The sequence below is a fragment of the Solea senegalensis genome, linkage group LG14, assembly GCF_019176455.1.
Source record: "Solea senegalensis isolate Sse05_10M linkage group LG14, IFAPA_SoseM_1, whole genome shotgun sequence".
Classification (NCBI taxonomy): Eukaryota; Metazoa; Chordata; class Actinopteri; order Pleuronectiformes; family Soleidae; genus Solea; species Solea senegalensis.
The window spans coordinates 15,051,687-15,057,686 of NC_058034.1; the positions used below are offsets into that span (position 1 = coordinate 15,051,687).

Genomic DNA, 6,000 nt, shown 5'->3' on the forward strand with positions numbered 1-6,000 from the left:
ATGTGACTGCAACCACTAAAAATCCTGTTTGCTCCTCCAACATCTCAACAAAAGAGGTATCGTCACTCTCAGAGTCTATTGTGCATTGACTCACTTTCATAATTAGCTTCCAGCTTGGGAAACATCTTCATCTGACACAGCAACTCAACAGATGTTGGGTGTTTTCCTTGGAACTGACTCACTTGATGCACATTGGTTTTGAGCTCATCAGTATGGAGGTCTCATTGCCATAAAATTCCAAAAATATGGACTGGCGACCTGTCCTTCTACATGACATTACTTGCTGAGTGATATTTGATGTTTTATCTGTGTTGTATTTATCTTTAGGTAGGGACTGCAGATGTAAATTAGCCCAAGGCTAACTCTGGTGTAATGCATCAAATGGTGACATGTATGTTTTTTAATTGCACATGGTCCCTTTCCAATAAAATCAAATCAAATCAAAAGGAGCAGAAACACTCACTCATTGCACATTTTCTGACAATTTTACAGCCATAAAATCACCCATACAGACAGGTGTGTTAGACAATCACTGTTTATTTAAGTATTAAATAGTATACAAAGTATGTAAAATGTTATACAAGGCCTCTTATGTTAGCACACTGTGCAACAGATCTGTTTTAACTACAGCAATGAAACTTATACTGTGGCTATTTTAGATATGGTATATCTTTGTATCTTTCACTTGTGCCCCTCTTTCAAACTGAGTGACTTTTGATCGCTGCTTGAAAGTTGTGTGTCATAATGTCACGAAGGACAAGGTGCAGACCAGTGCAAACTGCGAATGCTCATTTGCCAAAATAGAGTGGTGGAAGATGAAATGCCCGTGTTCACGGGGTGTCAGGTTCACATTACTAACAATCAGTGCCAGATGCAATAAAAGTCATGTCATTTGCAGAGTGATTTGACCCTGGAGTGAATACTGATTGCATCCATTCCAGCTGCAGACAAAAGCAAGATGTTAGCAGCTGTTAGTAGGTTGTGTTTTGACCAGTGGAAAATAGCAGGGCTGTAGCTAAGGAGGAAAAATAAAATTCAAAACAACACAAACCTCAGCTAAACTCATGCTGCTTTCAAATCATATGTGATGAAATCACCTACACAAGAGTCATGTCGAACAGTAGCGAAAACAACAAAAGTACAGTTGAGCGTCCAAAGCAAACCACAAACTCAGATGATACTGCAGGTATTTGTCTGCAACAAATGGATGACAAAGAATCACATAATATGGAAAGAGCAAACGGCTGCCACTGCAACCTAACTTCTGCAAACACATCGAGACACAGATCATTATAGATGTAAACCCTGCCGCTCTATTTCAGTGCAGTGACAGATCAATCGAGCTGAACAGTGCTGAACTGTAGATTAGTTTCATGTATGTTTCAAGTCACGAAGACTTAGCAATCCTAAAAACGTGGGTTAATCTCCAATAACTGCCAGGGAAATGTCTAAAATCTCAATATTCAACTGAGTTCTGGTGTATTTGGTGACAGCACTGTTGATCGCGACCGGCATCACAAACCCTGGCGCTGTACTGTATTTCAGTCTGTGCTCCAGTCATGGACGAAGTACTGAACAAATATTTTTAATGAACTGATTCTAGTGATTTGATTCAGTTACACTGAAAACAACTGCTTTACAAGTCATGAGTTTGTGTGTGTGTGTGTGTGTGTGTGTGTGTGTGTCGCGTGTAAAACGAAGTCACCGCAGTTTCACGTGCAGTGATGACTCCGTCCATGTTGAGTAGGTACTTTTTTGTAGTGGAGATGCAACCTAAACCGTGCCGTGCTGTGCCGTGCCGAGGCGAGCGGGACCATAGTGGAAAAGAACAAGAACTATAAAACTACGGTGGCCTTTGCATATGAGAAAGGATGTTGCTTTGCTTCTTTTTTGTAGTAAACATCTGCTTCAAAATGCAGACACTGGCTGGTTTGTCCTTTTGGGCTGCTGTAAAAAATAAAAAAAAGTGGTGGTGCAAAATGGCGGCCTCTGTACAGCAAAACGTTTGCCTGAAGGCTATGCAAACCAAACTATTTTTATTTTCAAGCAAATATACACTTATGTAAGCATACATATAGGTGAAACATTCAATTCATGGCAATAAACCCTAGAAAATGTCTCACACTTTACCTTTAGGACTAGAGTCTAGCACTACTGTATCTGTGCACCTAATACAAGTCCAGCAGTTCTTTCTTGTTTTCTCTTTTGCCGGCTGCATCATGTCACTGCAGCACATTGAGTAACTCGCAGTCTTGAGGGGGCTAAATTTAAATGCACTTGTAATAGCTCTAAAAATACGGCAGCATGTATTTTATTAAGCCCGGGAACTCATGAGCATATGCGCAGACCTAAATCTAATTCAGATGTAATTTAATAAACTCTCAATCAGCTCCAAAGTGTAAACAAGGTGTGAAAGGAAAGGAGTGTGTCTGTCAGAGAAGAACAAAACACTGTTTTGGGAAGTTGCAGAGAGGAAACATCCAGACTGTGACAGGAGTGTCACTGTAACCCCCGCTCACCTCGTACTGAGCATCTATTTTTGAGGCGACTGCAGTAAGTCAAACCCTGGGGTCCTGTTGCAAAAATACAGTTTCCCCTGGGGGAAGCTGAGGAAAACTGTTAAGAGCTTTAAAACCGATTTAACGTGATGATTTCAACACAATAATCAATTTATCCCCTTATTCTCTTACTCAGTGCATCACTGGTCGTTTTAGCAATGCTATAATGACCGCTCTATATTTCACAATCACTTTATTGGAACAAGTCCAGAAAACACGGGGAAAAAAAACAGCCTCAACAGGGTAAAGTGTCAAGTATTTAGTGTGACCTGCTCTTTATTTGCTGGGATTTTCCACTAAACAGTTCTAGCACGACTCGGCTCATTAAACTGCAGTGATGATCAAATCTGAAGTCTCTGCAGTTTTTTTTGTATTATTATTATTATGAAGCTTCCAGTTTAGCTGAGAAAACACACCATCAAAAGGCTGAATGTTGATGTTGGGCGAAACAGCAAAACCCCACATTACTGTTGTGGCATTCAAAACCAATATTTTTTTTTTAAATGATTGCTCTTCCACGATATCTGTGCAGGAACACTACAGTATGTTGTATTGAAGGTTTGGGGGAAAGATGGTGGTTAGGGAAATAAACTATGATTAAAGTTTAGGTAAGGTCAAGCAACTATTAAGGTTGTTGTGGGAAGATCAAAGCTACAGCAAAAGAAAAAAAAAAGCCCTGTAAACTGTCCTGAACTGTAACTACACTCCTAACTCTGTGCTATAACAAGGTAAATCTCAGGGACATGTACCAATGTATGTATCCAAAAATGTAAAATTGAGGATTTGCTTCTCTTACAGCAGGTTGTATCTCTGGCTTTTAGCCTGATATTAGCCTCAATTTCATGGACAGAACCAAGAAGCTGTCGACACTTAAGATTCTCCAAAACTGTCAAACAACATCACTCAGTTTCAATGTTCTCTTCATTCTAACCTTGATCAAATCATCAGTTTTATGCTTATTCTACACTGTTTTTCTCCCAATAATAATAGTCTTTTTATTATTAGAAGAAAGCCTAAGAAGAACTTCAATTTTATTCAACAGAAAAAACAATTACTATTAAATGACTTGCCTCGGATTTGTGGATTTAACCTCGGATTTAACAAATGCTGTAGTTTACAGTCCATGAAGTATTTGAAAACAATAATTAACAGGTTTCAACTTTCACATCAGAGCTAAACTTAATGTTTAATTCTCATTATTAATACTGACTCCTATAAATACCATTTCTCATACTTGGGCCAGCCTTAGATCTTGGTCATCAGACTAGTGTCAGTACATCTAAACATCCACAGATGAAACAAAAAGCTGTGCTCTGGAAAACTGTGACGATGTTCAGTGTAATAATAAACACTTCTGACAACAGTGTTTGGGGGGATTTCCGTCCAAGGTTCTGTAACAGCCTCACCCACAACCGTGTCTGAGAACATAAAAGCATTCTTCTGAATGTGCTACAGATCTCACAACAAACAAACATCTGACAGCAAATCAATATCAATCAAGAAACATGTTTTGTTTTGTTTTTTCTAAATATCATGAGATTTGAGACGATTATTAAGAATGTGTGGCTTTGTCAAGACTTTCAATGGAGGAGCAAATAATCACAAAGCACAATATTTTTCATCTCCTGGGAAAAATTACAGTCTGGGATTATATATTTTACTACATGTCTGTTCTCTGTCGCACCAAAAGCACCAGTTTAACAGTCACGTTAAATTACAGTGGAAAATGGGGAGTTAAGTACAACAAAGAGATGAAGATTACTGTGACAAATAAGATTAAGAAAGTACCTTAAAACATGCTTTAGGTGGTGTGTGAGCTGTTAACAGTGTCAAACACTAAAAACAAACGTCAATACACTGAAATGGACACAACCATAATAGAAAACACGAGACTCTTTTGACACATTGGATGATTGTGGCAACAACAAACAGACATTAAAAACACTATAAAGCAAAAATGAAACTACAGTAAAAAATAAAATACTGAACGTACTAGAAAAAAGATATTAACTTTTCTACAGTCACTTCTCAGAATAACGTAAATGTAATGTATGTATTTCTCAGACAATAACATCACTTATTATCACCATAAGCTGCACTCACAGCACAAGCACCATAAATCGTTCGGATGTTTGCGTAGACAGTCGATCAGTCAGGCACTAATCCACTAATCGATGCGTGTCAGTGTCGTGTATGTGTGTGTGTGTGTGTGTGTCCCTCGGGCTGTTTGTTCTTACCTTGTGGCTTCTCTTCGTTCAGTCACACTGAGACTTGTCATGACTTTGGGAGGAGGTAGACAAAGTTTGGGAGGAGAAGGAAAGAAGAAAAAAAAATCCCACCCTAGTGACTGACCGGACCACCAGTGTCAAGAGACTCGACATTTTAAACACCATTTCCGGTTTGGCGATTTCAAAATAAAACTGCCACGTGTACCACGTGAGGCATATTAAAACGTTTATAATTCAGTGTGTATTTCTCCATTTTCGTCAACAACTTCATGTAACGTGTGATGATAGATTCTCAGACCTTTCAGTAATTTTAGCTTCATTTTATTCACCTTTTTTTAAATCACTTATTTGGGTTTCATGTCTGTTCCAAGTCACGAGCAAGCTTGGAATTTCATATTTTATAAAAAAATATTTAAAAAATCTAGTAGTAGTAGTGGTGGTGGTGGTGGAAGTAGTATGGACGTTTGTTTATTTCAGTATATTTAATTATGATATTTTATTTTTCTTTCATTGCTGTGTTCATTTTTTTGTTTGTAAGTTGTTTTGGTAAACAGCAATATGTTAACTGTCATTTCCTGCCTTTGTTTTATAAAAGAAAATGTACAATTTATCATTTTTTACCAATGTTTTGTTAAGCCCAGTGAACATAGAAAATAAATCTTTTTAGGTACTTCTGAGGTCCTTTTTGTGGCTGCGTTTGATTTGTTTGTTATTGTTTTTGTCTCTGTGTATATCGTATGTCTATCGCCATTTACATTTGTCTTCAGTGTCTACACGGTGTGTGCTCAAAATTGCATTTTATTTGGTCTCTGCTTCACTGTGTCCTGATGTGATTTACTTTCAAAAACAGACACTCTCACAATCATTTTGTCACTTTGTACTGTGTTATTAGTGGAAACTTCTCTCACCTTGTTTCCTGTAGACATTCGTATAAATTACTTCATGATACGAATCATGGCCACATTTAAAACCAGTTGTTTGTTTCTTAAATTTAATTATTTTTAGTTTCTCCAATCTTCCAATCACCTCTACTTTTTCTGTTTCACAACATTTTTTGTCAACCATGGTAACAATGCATTAAGGCATTTTAAGTCAACAGCACAAAACAAACTAGAAGACTAATTAGATGTTTCAGTTTTGTTGTTGTGCTTTTATTGTGACAGCACAGTCTTGCCTGTTACAGTAACGTCTTGGTTGAATGTGTTGGAATTGAC

The 6,000-nt window shown here is 37.7% G+C and overlaps 1 protein-coding gene across 1 annotated transcript in view; it reads right to left on the reverse strand.

The window, feature by feature from the left end:
• The window catches only part of kank3 (KN motif and ankyrin repeat domains 3), a 36,286-nt gene extending 31,376 nt beyond the window's left edge, over positions 1-4,910 (reverse strand). Inside the window, exon 1 of the mRNA XM_044043987.1 lies at positions 4,796-4,910. The gene's annotated coding sequence lies outside the window, so the exon portion shown is untranslated. The remainder of the gene's footprint in view (positions 1-4,795) is intronic.
• Positions 4,911-6,000: the final 1,090 nt, after the last annotated feature.